Source organism: Rattus norvegicus, chromosome 6 (genome assembly GCF_036323735.1).
Source record: "Rattus norvegicus strain BN/NHsdMcwi chromosome 6, GRCr8, whole genome shotgun sequence".
In the NCBI taxonomy this organism is placed as follows: domain Eukaryota; kingdom Metazoa; phylum Chordata; class Mammalia; order Rodentia; family Muridae; genus Rattus; species Rattus norvegicus.
The window spans coordinates 102,855,681-102,881,911 of NC_086024.1; the positions used below are offsets into that span (position 1 = coordinate 102,855,681).

Consider the following 26,231-nt stretch of genomic DNA (forward strand, 5'->3'; position numbering starts at 1 on the left):
TAGATCCTCAGGTAGTACTAGTACTAGTACTAGTCCAATTTTCTGAGGAACTGCCAGACTAATTTCCAGAGTGGTTATACCAGCTTGTAATCCCACGAACAATGCAGGAGTGTTCCTCTTTCTCCACATCCTACTTGCCAGCATCTACTGTCACCTGAGAATTTGATCTTAGCCATTCTGACTAGTATGAGGTGGAATCTCAACAGTTTTTTTTTTTTTGATTTGCATTTCTTTAATAACTAAGGATGTTGAACCTTTCTTTTGGTGCTTCTCAGCCATTAGTTCTTCCTACGGTGAGAATTCTGTTTAGTCCAGTACCCAATTTTTTCATAGGATTATTTGATTCTCTGGATTCTAACTTCTTGAGTTCATTGTACATGTTAGATATTAGTCCTCTATCAGATGTAGGATTGGTAAAGATCTTTTCCCAATGTGTTGGTTGCCATTTTGTCCTATTGACAGTGTCCTTTGTCTTACAGAAGCTTTGCAGTTTTATGAGGTCCCATTTGTCGATTCTTGATCTTAGAGCATAAGCCATTGGTGTTTTGTTCAGGAAATTTTCTCTGGTGCCCATGTGTTCGAGATTCTTTCCCACTTTCTCTTCTATTAGTTTCATCTTATCTGGTTTTATGTGGCAGTCTTTGATCCACTTGTAATTGAGCTTTGTACATGGAGTTAAGAATGGATCAATTTGCCTTCTTCTACATGCTGACCTCCAGTTGAACCAGCGCCATTTGTTGAAAATGCTGTTTGTTCTCCACTGGATGTTTTAACTCCCTGGTCAAAGATCAAGTGACCATAGGTGCGTGGCTTGATTTCTGGATCTTCAGTTCTTTTCCCTTGTTCTACCTGTCTGTCTTTGTACCTATATCATACAGTTTTTTTTATCATTATTGCTCTGTAGTACAGCTTGAGATCAGGGATGGTGATTGCCCCAAAAGTTCTTTTATTGTTGAGAATACTTTTTGCTATCCTGGGTTTTTTGTTTGTTTGTTTGTTTTGTTATTCCAAATGATTTTGCAAATTGCTCTTTCTAACTCTTTGAAGAATTGAGTGGGAATTTTGATGGGGATTGCATTGAATCTGTAGATTGCTTTTGGCAAGATGGCCATTTTTACATATTAATCTTGCCAATCCAATTGATCATTTTATATACAGCCACTTTACTGAAGTCATTTATCAGATTTAGGAATTCTCTGGTGGAATTTTCGAGGCCACTTAGGTATACTATCATATCATCTGCAAATAGTGATATTTTTTACTTCTTCCTTTCCAATTTGTATCCTTTTGACCTGCTTTTGTTGTCTAATTGCTCTGGCTAGGAAATTAAGTACTATATTGAATAGGTAAGGAGAGAGTGGGCAGCCTTGTCTAGGGATTTTTTGGGATTGCTTCAAGTTTTTCTCCATTTAGCTTGATGTGGCTACTAGTTTGCTATATATTGCTTTTTCTGTGTTAGGTATAGGCCTTGAATTCCTGATCTTTCCAAGCCTTTTAACATGAAGGAATGTTGAATTTTGCCAAATGCTTTCTCAGCATCTAATGAGATGATCATATTGTTTTTTTCTTTGAGTTTGTTATATAGTGGATTGCATTGATGGATTTCTGTATATTGAACCATCCCTTTATCACTGTGATGAAGTCTACTTGATCATGGTAGATTTTCATGTGTACTTGGATTGTGTTTGTGAGAATTTTATTGAGTAATTTTGCATCGATATTCATCAAGTCTGATGTTTTCTTTCTTTGTTGGGTCTGCTGGTTTCGGTATAAGCATAATTATAGCTTCAAAGAACAAATTGGGTAGTGTTCCTTCTGTTTCTATTTTGTGGAACAGTTTGAAGAGTATTGGTATTATGTCTTTCTTGAAGGTCTGATAGAATTCTGCACTAAACCCACCTAATCCTGGATTTTTTTTGTTTGGGAGACTTAATGACTGCTTATATTTCTTTAGGCATTGTGGGACTGTTTAAATGATTTATTTTATCCTGCTTTAACTTTGTTACCTCGTATCTGTCTAGAAAATTGTCCTTTTCCTCCGTATTTTCCAGTTTTGTTGAGTTTACCCTTTTGTAGCAGTTTCTGATTATTTCTTTAATTTCCTCAGTTTCTATTGTTATGTCTCCCTTTTCATTTCTGATTTTCTTAATTTGGATACCGTCTCTCTGCCCTCTGGTTAGTCTGGCTAAGGGTTTATCTATTTTGTTGATTTTCTCAAAGAAACAGCTCCTGGTTTTATTGATTCTTTGTATAGTTCCTTTTATTTCTACTTGGTTGATTTCAGCCCTGAGTTTGATTATTTCCTGCTTTCTACTCCTCTTGGATGTATTTGATTCTTTTTTTCTAGAGCTTTCTGGTGTGCTGTCACACATATGTTTATTTGTTTTATCTCCTCCTCACCCCGCCATGGAAATGAAGGTCTACCTCAGTGCCTCTTTCATTTCCATTTCAGAGACTAACTGTTAAAATGAATGTCCTCTGATTTCATGACTTATACATTGATTTTTCAGTTAAGTATTTATTAATCATCGCCCATTTGATGCACTTAATATTTTGAAGTCTAGTATTGTTTCTTGCTAAGAATTTTGCTTGGAGATAAGAATGTAGTAATACAAAACTCACTTTTTGCCTGTAGGTTGAGGCAAGAATTGTGATAGTATTATATTATAGGATACATACAATATATAATTAAGAGAGTTAAGGGAGATAGATACACAAAGAGAGACCAATTCTATGCCTAGATTCTTGGCATAGAGGTCTGAAGTCTTACATATAGGGTACAGGGAAATGTTTTGCTTTGCCCTTTGATTCAGGTTCTGGACTCTTAAGAGTCTTCATTATTCTCCTTTAGTTTTTTGACATGAAATTTTACTGTGAAATAATAAATGAAATAATAAATTCCATAATGGTGTGAATAGTACAGTTAAAATTTCGCCTCTATATGGGAAAAGGAACCATGAAAATCCAGAGAAGTTAAAATTAAGTTCATATATATTAACTCTTGTCCCCAAACAGGAGATGTACCTGGGTCATCTTAATCCTTATTATTTTAGTCCCTCCTCCCTTCCCTCCCTTCTTCCTCCTGCCCCTCTTCACTTTCTCCCTCCCACCCTCCCCCTTTCTCTTTCCTCTCCCTTCCTGTTCCCTTGTTCCCTTCACTCTCCCTCTCCTCCCTCTGAGACAGACATTTTCAATGCATGGTAAGACAACAGCCCTTGAAGACATAAAATAGCTGACAGGGTGTTCATCTTGTTGCAGAGTTTCTAATATTATTGGAAAGCAATAAATAAATATAAATTATTTTTCATCAGAATTTATGACAGAGAAGAAATCTAAGGTATTTGTTTTAGTAGCATAGAAGAAATGTTAATTCTAGCTGTAAGGAGAGGAATGGTAGAATACTAAATTATAAGTAATTTATTGGTTGAACTTGAGGAATAATAAAGTATTTTTTATAAATATACTGGTAAATGCACCTAGTGTAAAATAAAAACAAAAAAGTTATTCTAAGCTTTAGGAAATAACTGAAAGGCATTGGTAAAGCTAAGAAAAGTTTCATTAAATATGGTGATTGATGTTATGTTTGAGTATTGAATGAAAGGTGAAGAGTTGAGAAGCAAGTTTAGGCAGCTCTTAAAAATCCGGGCCTGGAATTGGAAAATAATAGTCATTAAAGATGTAATTAGATTGGAGTAAAGATTTTGTTATTAATTTCATACAAGGGCATAGATAATCAGTGCTACTTCTAGTCACCACCCTCAACATAATTACTTCTTTAACTTAATCTAATTTATACCCTTCTGCAAAAATGCCTTCTTTTTACTATATAACATTTTAGCACATTTTAGTGGTTTTTTTTGCCTTTTATGTTATTCCTTAATATAGTTCCAAGACTATCTTGCCTTAAAATATTTGCTAAAATGGCTTCTTGAATAAATTTACTGGGATCACCCTAGTTGCATTTTACACTGTTATGTGTACATGTGCATTTATCACTTTCCAAGATAAATAACTCATACATCTAAAGAAAAATTAATATGCCTATCCCTAACATAAGTATGTATGGTTGCTAGGATTTTAATTTGATTTACTTGGTAAAATGCTTTAACTGGAGAGACGACACAGTGGTTAACAGTATATACTATTTTTAGTAGAAGACCAAATTTTAATCCCATTTACCTAAGACTGGCAGCTCTCAACTGCATGTAATTCTAGATCAAGGGAATACAGCACTCTCTTCTGGCCTCCACTGCACTGCACTCACATGCATGGGCCCACACTGACACATAATGGAAAGTTATAAAATTAAATCGTTAAAGGTATACTTTTCCCAGCCTTTATGTTAATGTGCTTTTGCATAATGATACTTGCATATTGAATATATTAAATACATATTCTTATATTACTCCCTTATGAAATTATACTATTGCAATATTACAGTCTTAAAAGATTCAGCATGGATTCTCTGCTCCCAAACCCCTTGGGAAAGAGAGCTCACCACCTGGACAGGTGGGCACTCCTGAGACTGCAGAGCAGGAGAGACCACCAATACTGCCCACCCCTTCCCATATCCCTGGCCCAAGAGGAAACTGTATAAGGCCTCTGGGAACCGGAAGTTAGGGGCACCCAAGCAGCAGGTCCCCTGTGGTCCAGACACCACCTGGATCTGAAGGGACCTGATCAAAAACTCCCTGAACCCAAATCCAGTGGGAGGGAGAGCTATACCTTCAGAGGGGCAGACAAGCCTCAGAAGCCAGAAGAGAATACACTCTGCCCACATTTCTGACTCCAGAGGAAGACACCTAACACCGTCTGGGACCCTGGTACACAGGGGCCCCCAGGAAAAGGCTGTGCAGGCCCTCCTGGTTGCCGCCCTCACAGAGAGCTCAAAAGCAGGCCCCCAGGAGCCACTTCAGCTGCAGGACCACAGGTAAGACCAACTTTTCTGCTCCAAGCGACCTTTCTGGTGGACTCAGGACACAGGCCCACAGGAACAGCTGAAGACCAGTAGACAGGAAAGACTACACGCCCGAAGGCAGAACACTCTGTCCCCATAACTGGCTGAAAGAAAACAGGAAAACAGGTCTACAGCCCTCCTGATACACAGGCCTATAGGACAATCTAGCCACTGTCAGAAATAGCAGAACAAGGTAACACCGGAGATAATCTGATGGCAAGCGCAGGAACCCAAGAAACCAAGACTACATGGCATCATCGGAGCCCAGTTCTCCCACCAGAGCAAACACTGAATATCCAAACAAACCAGAAAAGCAAGAGCTAGATTTAAAATCACATTGGATCATGATGCTGGAGGATTTCAAGAAAGACATAAAGAACTCCCTTAGAGAAACCTAGGAAAACATAAATAAACAAGTAGAAGCCTATAGAGAGGAATCACAAAAATCCCTGAAAGAATTCCAGGAAAGCACAATCAAACAGGTGAAGGAATTTAAAATGGAAACAGAATCAATAAAGAAAGGACACAGGGAAACAACCCTGGATATAGAAAACCAAAGGAAGAGACAAGGAGCCGTAGATACAAGCATCACCAACAGAATACAAGAGTTAGAAGAGAGAATCTCAGGAGCAGAAGATTCCATAGAAATCATCGACACAACTGTCAAAGATAACGTAAAACAGAAGAAGCTACTGGTCCAAAACATACGGGAAATCCAGGACACAATGAGAAGATCAAACCTAAGGATAATAGATATAGAAGAGAGTGAAGACTCCCAGCTCAAAGGACCAGTAAATATCTTCAACAAAATCATAGAAGAAAACTTCCCTAACCTAAAGAAATAGATTCCCATAAACTTACAAGAAGCCTACAGAAAATAGATTGGACCAGAAAAGAAACTCCTCCCGTCACATAATAGTCAAAACACCAAATGCACAAAACAAAGAAAGAATATTAAAAGCAGTAAGGGAAAAAGGTCAAGTAACATATAAAGGCAGACCTATCAGGATCACACTGGATTTCTCACCAGACACTATGAAAGCCAGAAGATCCTGGATAGATGTCATACAGTCCCTAAGAGAACACAAATGCCAGTCCAGGTTACTGTATCCAGCAAAACTCTCAATTAACATAGATGGAGAAACCAAGATAGTCCATGACAAAACCAAATTTGCACAATATCTTTCTACAAATCCCGCCCTACAAAGAATAATAAATGGCAAAGCCCAACATAAGGAGGCAAGCTACACCCTAGAAAAAGCAAGAAACTAATCGTCTTGGCAACAAAACAAAGAGAAGAAAGGCACACAAACATAATCTCACATCCAAATACGAATATATCAGGAAGCAACAATCACTATTCCTTTATCTCTCAAACATCAATGGACTCAACTCCCCAATAAAAAGACATAGATTAACAAACTAGACACGCAATGAGGACGGTGCATTCTGCTGCCTACAGGAAACACACCTCAGAAACAAAGACAGACACTACCTCAGAGTGAAAGGCTGGAAAACAACTTTCCAAGCAAATGGTCTGAAGAAGCAAGGTTGAGTACCCATTCTAATATCGAATAAAATCAGGTTTCAACTAAAAGTCATTAAAAAAGATAAGGAAGGACACTTCATATTCATCAAAGGAAAAATCCACCAAGATGAACTCTCAATCCTAAATATCTATGTTCCAAATAAAAGGGCACCTACATACATAAAAGAAAACTTACTAAAGCTGAAAGCACACATTGCACCTCACACAATAATAGTAGGAGATTTCAACACCCCACTCTCATCAATGGACAGATCATAGAAACAGAAATTAAACAGAGACATAGACAGACTAAGAGAAGTCATGAACCAAATGGACTTAACATATTTATAGAACATTCTATCGTAAAACAAAAGGATATACCTTCTTCTCACCACTCATGGTACTTTCTCCGAAATTGACCATATAATTGGTCATAAAACAGGACTCAATAGATACAGAGTGATAGAAATAATCCCATGCGTCCTATCAGACTACCATGGGCTAAAGCTGGTCTTCAACAACAATAAGGGAAGAATGCCCACATATACATGGAAGTTGAACAATGCTCTACTCAATGATAACCTGGTCAAGGAAGAAATAAAGAAAGAAATTAAAGACTTCTTAGAATTTAATGAAAATGATGGTACAACATAGCCAAACTTATGAGACACGGTGAAAGCCGTGCTAAGAGGAAAACTCATAGCTCTAAGTGCCTGCAGAAAGAAACAGGAGAGAGCATATATCAGGATCTTGACAGCACACCTAAAAGCTCTAGAACAAAAAGAAGCAAATACACCCAGGAGGAGTAGAAGGCAGGAAATAATCAAACTCAGAACTGCAATCAACCAAATAGAAACAAAAAGTACCATACAAAGAAACAACAGAACCAAAAGTTGGTTCTTTGAGAAAATCAACAACATAGGTAAACCTTTAGCCAGATTAACCAGATGATACAGAGTGTGTGTCCAAATTAACAAAATCAGAAGTGAAAGGGAAACACAGCTACAGAATCAGAGGAAATTCAAAAAATCATCAGATCCTGCTACAAAAGCCTATATTCAACAAAACTTTAAAATCTGGAGGAAATGGACAATTTCCTAGACAGATACCAGGAACCAAATTTAAATCAGGAACAGAGAAACCGTTTAAACAACCCCATAACTCCGAAAGAAATAGAAGCAGTCATTAAAGGTCTCCCAACCAAACAGGGCCCAGGTCCAGATGGGTGCAGTGCAGAATTTTATCAGACCTTCATAGAAGACCTCATACTAATACTATCCAAACTATTCCACAAAATTGAAACAGATGGAGCGCTACTGAATTCCTTCTATGAAGCCACAATTACTCTTATACCTAAACCATACAAAGACCCAACAAAGAAAGAGAACTTGAGACCAATTTCCCTTATGAATATCAGTGCAAAAATACTCAATAAAATTCTTGCAAACCAAATCCAAGAGCACATTAAAACAATCATCCATCATTATCAAGTAGGCTTCATCCCAGGCATGCAGGAATGGTTTAATATATGGAAAACCATCAACCTAATCCATTATATAAACAGACTGAAAGATAAAAACCACATGATCATTTTATTAGATGCTGAGAAAGCATTTGACAAAATTCAACACCCCTTCATGACAAAAGTTCTGGAAAGAACCGGAATTCAAGACCCATACTTAAACATAGTGAAAGCCATATACAGCAAACCAGTAGCTAACATTAAACTAAATGGAGAGAAACTTGAACCAATCCCACTAAATCAGGGACTAGACAAGGCTGCCCACTCTCTCCCTACTTATTCTGTATAGTTCTTGAAGTTCTAGCCAGAGCAATCAGACAACAAAAGGAGATCAAAGGGATACAGATTGGAAAGGAAGAAGTCAAAATATCACTATTTGCAGATGATATGATAATATATTCAAGTGATCCCAAAAGTTCCACCAGAGAACTCCTAAACCTGATGAACACCTTCAGCAAAGTGGCTGGGTGTAAAATTAACTCAAATAAATCAGTAGCCTTCCTCTACACAAAAGAGAAACAAGCCGAGAAAGAAATTAGGGAAACGACACCCTTCATAATAATCCCAAATTATATAAAATACCTCGGTGTGATTTAACCAAGCAAGTGAAAGTTCTGTATGATAAGAACTTCAAGCCTCTGAAGAAATAAATTGAAGAAGATCTCAGAAGATCTAAAGATCTCCCATGCTCATGGATTTGCAGGATTAATCGAGTAAAAGTGGCCATTTTACCAAATGCAATCTATAGATTCAATGCAATCCCCATCAAATACCAATCCAATTCTTCAGATAGTTAGATAGAACAATTTGCACCTTCATCTGCAATAAAAAAATATCCAGGATAGCTGAAACTATCCTCAACAATAAAAGAACTTCAGGGGGAATCACTATCCCTGAACTCAAGCAGTATTACAGAGCAATAGTGATAAAAACTGTATGGTATTGGTACAAAGACAGGCAGATAGACCAGTGGAATAGAATTGAAGACCCAGAAATGAACCCACACACCTATGGTCACTTGATTTTTGACAAAGGAGCCAAAACCATCCAATGGAAAAAAGATAGCATTTTCAGCAAATGGTGCTGGTTCAACTGGAGGTCAGCATGTAGAAGAATGCAGATCGATCCATGCTTGTCACCCTGTACAAAGCTTAAGTCCAAGTGGATCAAGGACCTCCACATCAAATCAGATACACTGAAACCAATAGAAGAAAAAGTGGGGAACCATCTTGAACACATTTGCACTAGAGACAATTTCCTGAACAAAATACCAATGACTCATGTTCTAAGATCAAGAATCAACAACTGGGATCTCATAAAAGTGTAAAGCTTCTGTAAGGCAAAGGACACTGTGGTTAGGACAAAACGGCAACCAACAGATTGGGAAAAGATCTTACCAATCCTACAACTGATAGAGGGCTTATATCCAAAATATACAAAGAACTCAAGAAGTTAGACCACAGGGAGTGAAATAACCCTTTTAAAAATGGGGTTCAGAGCTAAACAAAGAATTCACAGCTGAGGAATGCTGAATGGCTGAGAAACACCTAAAGAAATGTTCAGCATCTTTAGTCATAAGGGAAATGCAAATCAAAACAACCCTGAGATTTCACCTCTCACCTGGGAGAATGGCTAAGATCAAAACTTAGGTGACAGAAAATGCTGGTGAGGATGTGGAGAAAGAGGAACACTCCTCCATTGTGGTGTGATTGCAGACTGGTACAACCATTCTGGAAATCAGTCTGGAGTTTCCTCAGAAAATTGGACATTGAACCACCTGAGGACCCAGCTATACCTCTCTTGGGCATATACCCAAAAGATGCCCCAACATATAACAAAGACACATGCTCCATTATGTTCATAGAAGCCTTAATTATAATAGCCAGAAGCCGGAAAGAATCAAGGTGCCCTTCAGTAAAGGAATAGATACAGAAAATATGGTGAATCTATACAATGGAATATTACTCAGCTATCAAAAACATTGACTTTATGAAATTCATAGGCAAATGGTTAGAACTGGAAAATATCATCCTGAGTGAGGTAACCCAATCACGGAAAAACACACGTGGTATGCACTCATTGATAAGTGGCTATTAGCCCAAATGCTTGATTTATCCTAGATGCACAGAACACATGAAAGTCAAGAAGGATAACCAAAATGAGAATTCTTCACTCTTTCTTTAAAAGGGGAATAAGAATACCCTTGGGAGGCAATAGGGAGGCAAAGTTTAGAACAGAGCCTGAAGGAGCACCCATTCAGAGCCTGCCCCACATGTGGCCCATACATATACAGCCACCAAACTTGGTAAGATGGATGAAGCAAAGAAGTGTAGGCCAACAGGAACCAGATGTAGATCTTTCCTGAGAGACACAGCCAGAATACAGCAAATACAGAGGCGAATGCCAGCAGCAAACCACTGAACTGAGAACGGGACCCCCGTTGAAGGAAATCAGAGAAAGGACTGAAAGAGCTGCAGGGGCTTGAGACCCCATATGAACAACAATACCAACCAACCAGAGCTTTCTAAGCCACTATCCAAAGACTATACATGGACTGACCCTGGGCTCCAACCTCATAGGTAGCAATGAATAGCCTAGTAAGAGCACCAGAGGAAGGGGAAGCCTTTTCGTCCTGCCAAGACTGAACCCCAAGTAAAGGTGATTGTTGGTGGGAGGGTGGTAATGGGGGGAGACTGGGGAGGGCAACATCCCTAGAGGATGGGAGGGGGGAGTTATGGTGATGTTGGCCGGGAAACCAGGAAGGGTATAAGAATTGAAATGTAAATAAGAAATACTCAAGTTTATAAAGATTAAAGAAAAAGATTCAGCATGGTTATGTAAAAATTATATTTATTATCATCATTATTACTATTATTACTCTTATATGTGTATATGTTCACGTGTATTTTAAAGTTATGAGATAACTTGTAGTAGTCAACTTCTGACTCCCTGTGGGTTCCTGGGTAAAAATTAAAACATCAGTCTTGTCACCAAGTATATATAATTCACTGAATATCGTGAATCATATTTTTTAGTATTGATCAGCTCTCCCTCTTAGGAAGACAATTTTAGAAAACAAGCTATGGGGTAAATTTTATATTTATTTTTCTATTTTTGACGTCTTTAAGTGTTAGTGCTACTGTTGTTACCTGATTTTTGTCTTAAAGATTTTATTATTCCTTTTGTCTGTTTTACAAGCTGTGAAGCCAGCTGTTACCTAGATAGATAGATGGATAATATATAGGTAGATATATAATAGATTGATGGATGGATGGATGGATGGATGGATGGATGGATGGATGGATGGACGAATAGATAGATAGATAATCCACTAAGGTGTGAACAGTGGCATTTGTACAGAAATACGAGAAATTATATTTTTATATACTGATAATGCTGATAGTCCCTTTTTTACCTAAGCATGATTAACTACTATTTAATTTTAAGTGATAGGTTTACTTTCTCACCATATTGGGAGGTAAGAATACATATTAGCATGCTTTTCTAGAAATAGGCGTAATAGTGACCCATAATGGAATATTCACACTGACTTTCAAATTCTTAGATTACCTAACATGAGAGGATACTGAGCCCAGGAACATTTAACATGAGCTTCTTGGGAATGTTGGTGGTCGAAAAGCTACTGTACAAGGGATACTAATATCAGAATACTGAACAAACTGTCACATTTACTCATACATGGCATGCAATGGTTGGTGCTTGGTTTTTACTGTACAAGACTCCACACACAACCTGAAGTAATAACAGTTCTGTTTCTTTTCCAGGTGCATGTTGCTCTCCAAGGGGAGACAGTTCAAATGAGAGATTTTTATTTGTCTTTCTATTCTGCCTATTTATTTATAAATCTATAATTTTATTAATACAAAACTGACAGTATGGTATGAAGTTTATACTTAAAAACTTTCACATACATCTTAACACATGCTGAAAAAGATTTACACTGTAGTTCTAGATGCAAGTCTAAATACTAAAAATGTATGGATCTCATGATTCAAGACAGTATTTTAGACATCAGTTAATCTGAAGATTTTATATTCTCAAGTGAACCAGTACTGTGATACAAAAGTTAATCTCCTGATACCAAGGTTTGTTAAGTCATTCAACCCTTGAATTGGTTCAATGGCATTTATGCTGTCACTAACTGAACCTGCCACAAACAGTTTCAGGGCTCCAACCTGAAAATCAAAAGCAACAACAACAACAACAACAACAACAACAACAACAACAACAAGCCAAAATCCACAAACCAAATCAATCCAACAAACCAACAGAGAGGCTCCATTGTTTTACACCCCAAGAGTAGAGGCCTCCTCTTCCTTTTCTCATAGACCCTCCTGCAGTGCTGAGCCAGTGGCTTAGATGGATAAACTCATAGTTACAACTTTGTGGTTGGAAAAAACTGGGGTTTTTCTAATTTCAAGAATTTCTAAGGCTGAATGGTTGGCCTCTATATACTATCCAATAAAATTTCCCTCTCTAGTTAGTTTCCAATATCAAATGACAGTTTTGAGCACTCAGAACTGGCTTTGTCCTTTAAGGGCCACTTTGAGCTCAGGATAGGAGTACCTTGGCAGTACGTTTGCATATTCACAGATATTTTTTTTTAAATAGTATCTCACAATCCTCATTTATGGTGCCAATGACATTTTTTGATAGAACCAATTTATTAGGTAGCTGTTCTTTCTATTTTTTCACCATATTCACAATTAGGCCCCAAATTTTAATCAAAAGGATTCTACTCATCTCCCTTCCTCTCTGCATCAACCTTCCCACCCCTAATTAATATACCAGTAATAGCCCAAAACTACATACATGCTAGGATGTAAAAATAGAGTTAACAGTATTAGGAAGAAGTCTATGGTTTGTAGAGAAGCTTTTTTTCCCCCCCTGTGGTATTTAAATTTTTTTTAATTAACTTGAGTATTTCTTATTTACATTTCGAGTGTTATTCCCTTTCCCGGTTTCCGGGCAAACATCCCCCTAATCTCCCCCTCCCCTTCCATAGGGATGTTCCCCTCTCCATCCTCCCCCCTTTGCCGCCCTCCCACCAACAATCTAGTTCACTGGGGGTTCAGTCTTAGCAGGACCCAGGGCTTCCCCTTCCACTGGTGCTCTTACTAGGATATTCATTGCTACCTATGAGGTCAGAGTCCACGGTCAGTCCATGTATAGTCTTTGGGTAGTGGCTTAGTTCCTGGAAGCTCTGGTTGCTTGGCATTGTTGTTCATAAGGGGTCTCGAGCCCCTTTGGGCTTTTCAAGTTCTTTCTCTGATTCCTTCAATGGGGTTCTGTTCTCAGTTCAGTGGTTTGCTGCTGGCATTCGCCTCTGTATTTGCTGTATTCTGGCTGTGTCTCTCAGGAGAGATCGAAGTCCGGCTTCTGTCAGCCTGCCCTTCTTTGCTTCATCCATCTTGTCTAATTGGATGGCTGTATATATATGGGCCACATGTGGGGCAGGGTCTGAATGGGTGTTCCTTCTGTCTCTGTTTAATCTTTGCCTCTCCCTTCCCTGCCAAGGGTATTCTTTTTCCTCATTTAAAGAAGGAGTGAAGCATTCACATTTTGATCATCCGTCTTGAGTTTCATTTGTTCTAGGCATCTAGGGTAATTCAAACATTTGGGCTAATAGCCACTTATCAATGAGTGCATACCATGTGTGTTTTTCTGTGATTGGGTTACCTCACTCAGGATGATATTTTCCAGTTCTAACCATTTGCCTATGAATTTCATAAAGTCATTGTTTTTGATAGCTGAGTAATATTCCATTGTATAGATGTACCACATTTTCTGTATCCATTCCTCTGTTGAAGGGCATCTGGGTTCTTTCCAGCTTCTGGCTATTATAAATAAGGCTGCTATGAACATAGTGGAGCACGTGTCTTTTTTATATGTTGGGGCATCTTTTGGGTATATGCCGAAGAGAGGTATAGCTGGGTCCTCAAGTAGTTCAATGTCCAATTTTCTGAGGAACCTCCAGACTGATTTCCAGAATGGTTGTACCAGTCTGCAATCCCACCAACAATGGAGGAGTGTTCCTCTTTCTCCACATCCTCGCCAGCATTTGCTGTCACCTGAGTTTTTGATCTTAGCCATTCTCAACTGGTGTGAGGTGAAATCTCAGGGTTGTTTTGATTTGCATTTCCCTTATGGCTAAAGATGTTGAACATTTCTTTAGGTGTTTCTCAGCCATTCGGCATTCCTCAGCTGTGAATTCTTTGTTTAGCTCTGAACCCCATTTTTTAATAGGGTTATTTGTTTCCCTGCGGTCTAACTTCTTGAGTTCTTTGTATATTTTGGATATAAGGCCTCTATCTGTTGTAGGATTGGTAAAGATCTTTTCCCAATCTGTTGGTTGCCGTTTTGTCCTAACCACAGTGTCCTTTGCCTTACAGAAGCTTTGCAGTTTTATGAGATCCCATTTGTCGATTCTTGATCTTAGAGCATAAGCCATTGGTGTTTTGTTCAGGAAAAATTTTTTCCAGTGCCCGTGTGTTCCCGATGCTTCCCTAGTTTTTCTTCTATTAGTTTGAGTGTGTCTGGTTTGATTTGGAGGTCCTTGATCCACTTGGACTTAAGCTTTGTACAGGGGGATAAGCATGGATCGATCTGTATTCTTCTACATGTTGACCTCCAGTTGAACCAGCACCATTTGCTGAAAAGGCTATCTTTTTTCCATTGGATGGTTTTGGCTCCTTTGTCAAAAATCAAGTGACCATAGGTGTGTGGGTTCATTTCTGGGTCTTCAATTCTATTCCACTGGTCTATCTGTCTGTCTCTGTATCAATACCATGCAGTTTTTATCACTATTGCACTGTAATACTGCTTGAGTTCAGGGATTGTGATTCCCCCTGAAGTCCTTTTATTGTTGAGGATAGTGTTAGCTATCCTGGGTTTTTTGTTATTCGAGATGAATTTGCAAATTGTTCTGTCTAACTCTTTGAAGAATTGGATTGGTATTTTGATGGGGATTGCATTGAATCTGTAGATCGCTTTTGGCAAAGTGGCCATTTTTACTATATTAATCCTGCCAATCCATGAGCATGGGAGATCTTTCCATCTTCTGAGGTCTTCTTCAATTTCTTTCTTCAGAGTCTTGAAGTTCTTATTGTACAGATCTTTTACTTGCTTGGTTAAAGTCACAACGAGGTACTTTATATTATTTGGGTCTATTATGAAGGGTGTCGTTTCCCTAATTTCTTTCTCGGCTTGTTACGTAGAGAAGCTTTTTGAGGATCAACAGTATCTTTGCTTTCCCACACCCAGGTATGCAGGTTCTATGTTTTATGGAAGGCCTGTTACTTCCTTAGTAAAGCACAGAACTGGTTACCTTGAAATACACTTTGCCCTCTACTGCAGTGGGTGTGCAAAATATACAGCTTGAACAATTTAAAGCACTTGGGCTGCTATAGGGTATAGAAACTATGCTGGCTCTTCAAAGGACATCTTCTCAAGCCACCCAAGACAAGTAGAACTCCTCCCCTCCCCACTCGAAATCTTCAGTCAGAGGTGACAGAGGCTGGTACTCAAGAGGGGTAATTCTTGTTTTTTTGTCATCATCCTCTGGAGAGTAGGAATACCACGGTAGCCTTTCCTCACAGAAGGATATGACTATCTGTGGGTGCTTGAAATTGACTTTCATTTCATCAGGAACATGAGCTCTTCACTGGAGTCAGTAACTCCAATAATCTCTTCTGGCACTAAACCCTGGGCAAAACGTTGTAGACTTTCTGAGTCTTCTTTTATTTTCTTTCGTTTGCTTTTCTCTCCCATATTTTCAGAATCAGTGTTATGCTTGCCTCCCGGATTTATCTGTCTAATGAACTTTGTCAATAACTGTAGAAGCTCAGCAATAAGTTCAGGGCAATCTAGATTTCTCTTCCGGCTCCCATGCGTTGTCTTCATCTGAGAAACGGGTTCATTTTAGGAGGTATTCCTCCTTGTCCTTGACAACTGACCAATTAACTTTTTTCTACAACATAATTCTTTTCCTCCTCTTTTAGTACTACCTCCACTTTTCTTGTTTTGTTTCTTTTCCCATCGTACCTGCTGGCTTTCTACTGTAAATGGTGACACTGCTCATAGCAGTGCCTGAGAGACCTGGAGGAATCTGTGTAGAACTTCTGCTGTGTTGCTTTGGGCAGACCAAGGGAGTAGCAGAGAAGCAAAAAGCCCTGTGGCCTCAGCAAAGTGCCCAGCTTAAGCAACATTATGCAGGCTTTACTAATGGACCTCCTACTCTCCCTATTTTAAAAAATGTAATACTTTTCTTATAAAGAAAGTAAATTTAATTTTGGAGCAAAGACTGAAGGAAAGGCCATCCAGAGACTACCCCACCAGGGAATCCATACCATATACAGACACCAAACCCAGACACTATTGCTGATGCCAAGAAGTGCTTGCTGACAGGAGCCTGATATAGGTATCTCCTGAGACGCTTTTCCAGAGCCTGACAAATACAGGGGTGGATGCTAACAGCCAACCATTGAACTGAGAACGGGGTCCCCAGTGGAGGAGTTAGAGAAAATGCTGAAAGAGCCAAAGGGGTTTGCAACCTCATAAGAACAACAAAAATATCAACCAACCAGACTTCTCCCCACCCACAACTGCCCAGAGCTCCCAGGGACTAAACCACCAACCGAAGAGTAAACTTAGAGGGACCCATGCCTCCAGCTGCATATGTAGCAGAGAATGGCCTTGTCTGGCATCAATGGGAGGAGATGCCCTTGTTCCTGTGAGGGCCTGATGCCCCAGTGTAGGGGAATGCCAGGGTGGCAAGGTGAAAGTGGGTGGCTGGGTAGAAGAGCACCCTCATAGAAGCAGGGGGCGGAAGGGATAGAGGATTTCCAGAAACTAGAAAGGGTACCATTGAAATGTAAATAAAATATCCAATAAAAATAAATAAATACTAAAAAAAAATGAAGTAAATTAGAAATAAAATGTTACAGTAAAAATGTGGAAGGAGCCTAAGTAAATTGGTTAAACATCAATCGTATAATAAAATGCAAAAATATAATAAGCAACTAAAAAATGTGTTTTGTGTTTTCAGATGGCAGTTATTCTGGTCTTGCTCTGCAAAAATAAAAACTTTGAAAGCCCCGTGTGATGTGGCCATGCCTACAGTACTCAGTACTCAGGAGGCCAACAATGGCAGGTCACAAATTTAAACCTAGCATTGGGGACATATCAAGTTCATGGCCACCATGAAGGGGGTGGGGGAAAGGAAAAGGGATATCTGAGGGAAAACTTTGTTTCAGAACTTTCTACATATGAAGGGAAAAGAAGAGTTAAATGATAAAGTACTATCAATGAATGAAATACGAAGACTAATCAAATTGATGTTTAAAATCTACTTTTTACAATACTCACAAAATATAAAGAAATAATCAAAGGGAAGTAAGTGATATAGTTTACTCCAAATATATTTAACTTAAAAGCAATCATTACTAACAAATATTTTAAAATATACTATATCTCTTTATACTTGTTATGCAGCTAAAAGTATGACATTCTAAATGAGTGAAGGACAGTGATATACAATCTTTGAACAGTCCTTTAAAGCTAAATATATAATAGCTTTTGGCTATTATAAATAAGACTGTTATGAACATAATGGAGCATGTGTCTTTGTTATATGTTAGCGCATCTTTTCGGTATATGCCCAGGAGTTGTATAGCTGAGATCTCAGGTAGAACTGTGTCCAGTTTTCTAAGGAGCTGCCAGACTGATTTCCAGAGTGGTTGTACCAGCTTGCAATCCCACCAACATTACAGGAGTGTTCCTCTTTCTCTACATCCTCCCCAGCATTTGTTGTCATCTGAATTTTTGATCTTAGTCATTCTGACTGGTGTGAGGTGGAATCTAAGGATCATTTTGATTGTATTTCTCTGATGACTGAGGATGTTGAACATTTCTTTTGCTTCTGCTTTGCTGATAAGTATTCCTGAACTGAGAATTCTATGTTTAGCTCTGTACCCCATTTTTAACAGGATTATTTGATTCTCTGGAGTCTAACTTCTTGAGTTCTTTGTATATATTACATTTTAGCCCTCTATTAGATGTAAGTTTGGCAAGGATCTTTTCTTAATCTGTTGGTTGCCATTTTGTCCTAACAACAGTGTCCTTTGCCTTACAGAAGCTTTGTAGTTTTATGAGATCCCATTTGTCTATTCTTGATCTTTGAACTTAAGCCATTGGTGTTTTGTTCAGGAAAATTTCTCCAGTGCCCATGTGTTCAAGCTTCTTGCCCACTTTTTCTTCTGTTAGTTTGAGTGTATCTTGTTTGATGTGGAGGTCCTTGATCCACATGGACTTAAGCTTTGTACAGGGTGATAAGCATGGATCGATCTGCATTCTTCTACATGTTGACCTCCAGTTGAATCAGCACCATTTGCTGAAAAGGCTATCTTTTTTCCATTGGATGGTTTTGGCTCCTTTGTCAAAAATCAAGTGACCATAGATGTGTGGGTTCATTTCTGGGTCTTCAATTCTATTCCACTGGTCTATCTGTCTGTCTCTGTATCAATACCATGCAGTTTTTATCACTATTGCACTGTAATACTGCTTGAGTTCAGGGATTGTGATTCCCCCTGAAGTCCTTTTATTGTTGAGGATAGTGTTAGCTATCCTGGGTTTTTTGTTATTCGAGATGAACTTGCAAATTGTTCTGTCTAACTCTCTGAAGAATTGGATTGAATTTTGATGGGGATTGCATTGAATCTGTAGATCGCTTTTGGTAAAATGGCCATTTTTACTATATTAATCCTGCCAATCCATGAGCATGGGAGATCTTTCCATCTTCTGAGGTCTTCTTCAATTTCTTTCTTCAGAGGCTTGAAGTTCTTATCATACACATCATCTTCAAATAGTGATATTTTGACTTCGTCCTTTCCAATCTGTATCCCTTTGATCTCCTTTTGTTGTCTGATTGCTCTGGCTAGAACTTCAAGAACTATATTGGATAAGTAGGGAGAGAGTGGGCAGCCTTGTCTAGTCCCTGATTTTAGTGGGATTGCTTCAAGTTTCTCTCCATTTTGTTTAATGTTAGCTACTGGTTTGCTGTATGTGGCTTTTACTATATTCATGTATGGGCCTTGAATTCCTGTTCTTTCCAGGTCTTTTATCATGAAAGGGTGTTGAATTTTGTCAAATGCTTTCTCGGCATCTAATGAAACGATCGTGTGGTTTTTATCTTTCAGTTTGTTTATATAATGGATTACATTGATGTTTTCCATATATTGAACCATTCCTGCATACCTGGGCTAAAGGATACTTGATCCTGATGGGTAATTGTTTTGATGTGCTCTTGGATTCGGTTTGCAAGAATTTTATTGAGTATTTTTGCGTCGATATCCATAAGGGAAACTGGTCTGAAGTTCTCTTTCTTTGTTGGGTCTTTGTGTGGTTTAGGTATAAGAGTAATTGTGGCTCCACAAAAGGAATTCGGTAGCACTCCATCTGTTGCAATTTTGTGGAATAGTTTGGATAGTATTGGTATGAGGTCTTCTATGAAGGTCTGATAGAATTCTGCACTGAACCCATCTGGACCTGGGTTCTTTTTGGTTGTGAGACTTTTAATGACTGCTTCTATTTCTTTAGGAGTTATAGGGTTGTTTAAATGGTTTATCTGTTCCTGATTTACTTTGGTACCTGGTATCTGTCTAGGAAATTGTCTATCTCCTCCAGATTATCAAGTTTTGTTGATGATAGGCTTTTGTAGTAGGATCTGACTATTTTTTTAATTTCCTCTTGATTCTCTAGTTATGACTCCCTTTTCATTTCTCACTTTATTAATTTGGACACACTCTCTCTGTCCTCTGGTTAGTGTGGCTAAAGGTTTATCTATCTTGTTGGTTTTCTGAAAGAACCAGCTTTTGGTTCTGTTGATTCTTTCTATGGTCCTTTTTGTTTCTACTTGGTTGATTTCAGCTGTGAGTTTGATTACTTCCTGCCTTCTACTCCTCCTGGGTGCATTTGCTTCTTTTTGTTCTAGAGCTTTTAGGTGTGCCGAAAAGCTGCTGATATATGATCTCTCCTGTTTCTTTCTGCAGGCACTCAGAGCTGTGAGTTTTCCTCTTAGCACAACTTTCATTGTGTCCCATAAGTTTGGGTATGTTGTACCTTCATTTTCATTAAATTCTAAGAAGTCTTTAATTTCTTTCTTTATTTCTTCCTTGACCAGGTTATCATTGAGTAGAGCATTGTTCAACTTCCATGTATATGTGGGCGTTCTTTCCTTATTGTTATTGAAGACCAGCTTTAGCCCCTGGTGGTCTGATAAGACACCTGGGTTTATTTCTATCTTTCTATGTCTGCTGAGGCCTGTTTTGTGACTGATTATATGGTCAATTTTGGAGAAAGTACCATGAGGTGGTAAGAATTCTATCGTTTTGTTTTAGGATAGAATGTTCTATAAATATCTGTTAAGTCCATTTGGTTCATGACTTCTCTTAGTCTGTCTATGTCTCTGTTTAATTTCTGTTTCCATGATCTGTCCATTGATGAGAGTAGGGTGTAGAAATCTCCTACTATTATCATGTGAGGTTCAATGTGTGCTTTGAGCTTTTGTAAGGTTTCTTTTATGTATGTAAGTACCCTTGTATTTGGAGCATAGGTATTTAGAATTGAGAGTTCATCTTGGTCGATTTTTTTTTTGATGAATATGAAGTGTTCTTTTCTTTTTTGATAACTTTTGGTTGAAAATCGATTTTATTTGATATTAGAATGGCTACTCCAACTTGCTTCTTTATACCATTTGCTTGGAAAGTTGTTTTCCAGCCTTTTACTCTGAGGTAGTGTCTGTCTTTGTCTCTGATGTGTGTTTCCTATAGGCAGCAAAATGCTGGGTCCTCATTACATATCTAGTTTCTTAATCTGTGTTGAGCCCATTGATGTTAAGAGATATTTCGGAATAATGATTGTTGTTTCCTGTTATCTTTGTATTTGGATGTGAAATTATGTTTTTGTGCTTGTCTTCTCTTTGTTTTGTTGCAAAACTATTAGTTTCTTGCTTTTTGTAGGGTGCAGCTTGCCTCCTTGTGTTGGGCTTTACCATTTATTATCCTTTGTAGGGCTGCATTTGTAGAAAGATATTGTGTAAATTTGGTTTTGTCATGGAATATCTTGGTTTCTCTATCTATGTTCATTGAGAGTTTTGCAGGATACAGTAACCTGGACTGGCATTTGTGTTCTCTTAGGGTCTGTATGACATCTGTCCAGGATCTTCGGCTTTCATAGTCTCTGGTGAGACATCTGCTATAATTCTAATAGGTCTGCCTTTATATGTTACTTGATATTTTTCACTTATTGCTTTTAATATTTTTCTTTGTTTTTTTCCTTTGGTGTTTTGACTATTATGTGACAGAAGGAGTTTCTTTTGTAGTCCAATCTATTTGGAATTCTGTTGGCTTCTTGTATATTTATGGGCATCTCTTTCTTTAGGTTAAGGAAGTTTTCTTCTATGATTTTGTTGAAGATATTTACTGGTCCTTTGAGCTGGGAGTCTTCACTCTCTTCTATACCTATTCTTCCTAGGTTTGATCTTCTCATTGTGTGCTGGATTTCCTGTATGTTTTGGGCCAGTACCTTTTTCCATTTTACATTATCTTTGATAGTTGTGTTGATGATTTCTATTGAATCTTCTGTTCCTGATATTCTGTCTTCTATATCTTGATGCTTGTATCTATGGCTCCTGTTTTCTTACTTTGGTTCTATATCCAGGGTTTTCTCCCTTTGTGCTTTCTTTATTGCTTCTATTTCCATTTTTAATTCCTTCACCTGTTTGATTTTGTTTTCCTGGAATTCTTTCAGGGATTTTTGGGTTTCCTCTCTATAGGCTTCTACTTGTTTATTTGTGTTTTCCTGCATTTCTCTAAGGGAGTTCTTAATGTCTTTCTTAAAGTCCTCCATTATCATGATCAAATATGATTTTAAATCTATATCTTGCTTTTCTGGTGTGTTTGGATATTCAGTGTTTGCTCTGGTGGGAGAATTGGGCTCCGATGATGCCATGTAGTCTTGGTTTCTGTTGCTTGGGTTCCTGCACTTGCCTGTAGCCATCAGGTTGTCTCTGGTGTTACCTTGTTCTGCTATTTCTGACAGTGGCTTGACCATCCTATAGGCCTGTGTGTCAGGAGTGCTGTAGACCTGTTGTCTTGTTTTCTTTAATCCAGTTATGGGAACAGAGTGTTCTGCTTTCAGGTGTTTAGTGGTTCCTGTCTACTGGTTTTCAGCTATTCCTGTGGGCTTGTGTCCTGAGTCCACCAGGCAGGTCGCTTGGAGCAGAAAATTTGGTCTTACCTCTGGTCTTAGGCCTGAAGTTGCTCCTCAGGACTAGGTTTCAGCTCTCTGTGAGGACAGCAACCAGAAGGGCCTGCCCCACCTTTTCTAGGGTCTCTGTGCACAGGGGGCCCAGATAGTGCTATGCCTTTTCTGTCAAGTCAGAAATGTGGGCAGAGAGTAGTCTCCTCTGGCTTTCCACGTGTGTCTGCCCCTCTGAAGGTCTAGCTTTCCTTCCCACGGGATTTGGGTACAGGGAGCTGTTTAACTGGGTCCCTTTAGATCCAGGCACAGTCTAGACTGCAGGGCTCCTGCAGCTTGGGTGCCCCTAACTTCCTGTTCCCAGAGGCTCTATAACAGTTTCTTCTGGGCAAGGGATGTGGACAAAGGTAGGCAGTACTGGCGGTCTCTCTTGCCCTGCAGTCTCAAGAGTGCCCACACATCTGGGCGATGAGCTCTCTCTCCCACGGAGTTTGGGATGGGTTGGATTTTAAATACATTCAGATATTAATTAGTTCAGTAATCCCTTGCTTTTTGTTACACTACTGCACTAGCACATATTACAGACTGGTTTGGTATTTACATTTTTCTTTTGGTAGCATGGAAAGTTATCTTCAAATACCATGATCACTAGTGAGTAGGAGTAAAGGCTCTAGGAAAAGCAGAAGCTTGACTTCTAAATGATCAGTAAGTTGTGTAGGTGTCTTCAGCAAGGGGCCTTACCTTCAGTGTGTGGAGAGCAACATACAGCCTTGACAAAAATCTAGGTTGCTTGGGAATTCCTTTGGCTATGAACTTAGATGTAAGCTGTTTGCAATACTGAAAGCTTCATTTGTTGATGAGATGCTTATGTAGGGCTCTATCTCCCCCTTCATTTAGCCATTTAAATTCTCTCTCTCTCTCTCTCTCTCTCTCTCTCTCTCTCTCTCTCTCTCTGTGTGTGTGTGTGTGTGTGTGTGTGTGTGTGTGTGTGTGTGTGTGTGTGTGTGTGTTTGTTTTAGGAGTCTTACTTCTTTTGGTTTCCATACTTCCACTCAAATGCCCATAAACTTAGCTGTCTGTCCTTGTGTTGTGGGATTTTAATTTCAAACATTTGGTTTGCCAAATGAAGACTCAGGAGCTACTTGGTGAAACTTGCTAGATCAGAGAGGCACATGACTTTATTCCACCAACATTCCAGAGGAAAAAAGCTCTTCCTCCTTTGCTCAGTTTAAATAGCCTTCAACTCAAAGACCCAACTTCTTGCTCTTCCAGTTGACGTATTGTTGACTTTATTTAGCTCTTGTTTTGGGTTAAAGGATGTGTGCTAGAGTTGACCCACACCACAAGAAGAAACAATTTTTTTTTCACTTCAAACTCTCCAGGTTCACAATGTGATCAAATATTCTGTAACTTCCCTCTGTTTCCTCCCTCATCTTCCTCTCTCCTCCCTGCTTGATCCTCTCATTCCAGATCCCTACACACACACACACACACACACACACACACACACACACACACACACAGAGAGAGAGAGAGGGGGGGGGATCTCCATATTTATTTATTTTTAACTTTATCAATTTTGTTCACTCCAGATTTTATCCCCCTCCATGTCCACCCTCTCACTGTTCCACATCTCATGCCCCCTCCCCTGTCATCTCCATGAGGATATTCCTAATCCCCCACCCCACTAGACCTCTACACTCCCTGGGACCTCCAGTCTCCAGGGTTATGTGTTTTCCCTTCCTTGAGAGAGCTAATCATTCCCCACACTCTGCCCCTATTCCCTTATTCAATATCTAACCTCAGATTCTATTAGTGTGATTATCAATGACTTAGTAGCTAATTCCCACATGTAAGTGATACATAACTATGTTTCTCTTTCTTGGTCTGGGTTACCTCACTTTGGATGATTTTTGTCCCCTAGTTTCATCCCTTTACTGCGAGCTTCATGATTTCATTTTTTTAATCTGAGTAATATCCCATTATATAAATGTACAACATTTTCTTTATGTATTCATCTATTGTCTATTGAAGGTCTTTCACAGATCCACTTGTGTTTTAAATAAGAAAAGGAGAGTTCTATATATTTTAAAGTTGTTGGCCTTTTACTGGAACAGTTTCTCTTATCTAGCTAGTAACTTAACCTTGGCTTCTCTGCCACTCTCTTGGCTCTCACTACTTCCTTTCATCTCTGTCTCACTCCTGCCTGCCTTACACTTCACTCACTGTCTCTTTTGCCTGCTCCCATACTTCCTTGCCATGTTCCAGTGTCAGCTCTTCATTAAACAAAAGCCACATTTCAGTGTTATCCAATCAGCAGCAAGAAGATCCTGGTTCCATCTCTTAGGGTTACCTTTAGGCATTGTGGGCTGTTGCACCTTCACCATGGCAGCTTACTTTTTAATATGATAATGTCAGGGAATAGTCTTTGGTGCAGGTGAGGAATGACAAGCATTTACAACTATAAACCTAGTGTTGGGCCATATAGATGACAATGCCAAATTCTGCCAGGATTTACCTCTCTTCTGATATAGCAATCAACAATTGAAAATGTAGGGATGGCCTGGAGAGATGGCTCAGTGGTTAAGAGCACTGACTGCTCTTCCAAAGGTCCTGAGTTCAAATCCCAGCAACCACATTGTGGCTCACAACCATCTGTAATAGGATCTGATGCCCTCTTCTGGTGCATCTGGAAACAGCTACAGTGTACTCATATATAATAAATAAATAAATAAAGAAATAAATAAAGAAATAAATAAATAAATCTTTAAAAAAAAAGAAAAAATGTAGGGACACACCATACCGTCATACTATGTAAGGGAACCTCACTACAACAGTTGAACAATGTCTAGGCTGTTTCCAGTTTCTGGCTGTTATGACTAAAACAGCAGTGAACATGGTTGGTCCAGTCTCTGTGGTAGTGTAAACATCCTTTGGGTATATACCTAAGAGTGGTGTAGTTGGGTCTTTAGACACATCAATTCTGATTTTCCTTAGAAACTACGACACTGATTTCCATAGTCCCTGTACAACTTTGCACTCCTACTAGCAGTGAATGGGTATTTCCCTTACTAAATCCTGACAGCATGAGCTGTCTTTCATTTTATTGATCTTAGTCTTGTATTGGATGTTTAATTGGTAAAAAATCTTCTTTTCTTTGTGTAAGATACTCCTTTGTTTGTGTAAGATACTCCTTTTAACATGCAGAAGCTTCTCACTTCTCACTTAATTGTTGCCCTTAGTGCATGCTCTATGTTCTGTTCAGAAAGTCTTTTCATATGCAAATAAATTCAAGGTTGTTTCCCAATTTCTCTTCTGTCATGTTCAGTGTATCTGGTTTTATGTTGAAGCCTTTGATTTATTTGGATTTGATTTTTGTACAGGCTGAAGAATATCTGTTTATTTCCATTCTTCTACAGGCAGCAATCCAGTTTGACTAGCACCATTTGTTGAAAATACTCTTTTTTCCAGTGTGCATTTCTGGCTTCTTTTTCTAAAATAAGTTGTCCCAAGGCTTATGGGTTTGTGTCTGGGTCTTTAACTTAATTCCATTGCTCAATATGTCTGTTTTTATGCCAGTACCATGCTGTTTTCATTATTAGAGCTTTGTCAATTCAATGTCAGGGATGGTGGTAACTCAGCAGTTCTTGTATCATTCAGCATCGTTTCCCTATGCAGTGTTTCTTCTAACACAGACTAGACTAGAGCTGATACCAATGTATTATGTAAACTCTACTCTCTGTTAAGAAAGACTTGTAAAATCAGTATTGAAAAACATAAAGCTTTTCATACTTCATATTGAACATAAAATATTTATTCATTAATGGGCAAACTATAGAGAAACATAATTATCATTCCAGCAGACATAGTTTAAAATCTTATTTTTCCTTCTAGTTCACGAGCCTGTGACCATTTTCCCCCTTTTGTATCCACAATAGAAAGAAGTA

At 38.7% G+C, this 26,231-nt stretch overlaps 1 protein-coding gene and 1 pseudogene across 24 annotated transcripts in view; one reads left to right on the plus strand and one right to left on the minus strand.

Moving 5' to 3' along the window:
• The window catches only part of Gphn (gephyrin), a 529,275-nt gene that overhangs the window by 168,276 nt on the left and 334,768 nt on the right, over nt 1-26,231 (plus strand). The window lies entirely within an intron of this gene.
• On the minus strand, nt 15,476-24,671 carry Cbx1-ps2 (chromobox 1, pseudogene 2; annotated as a pseudogene).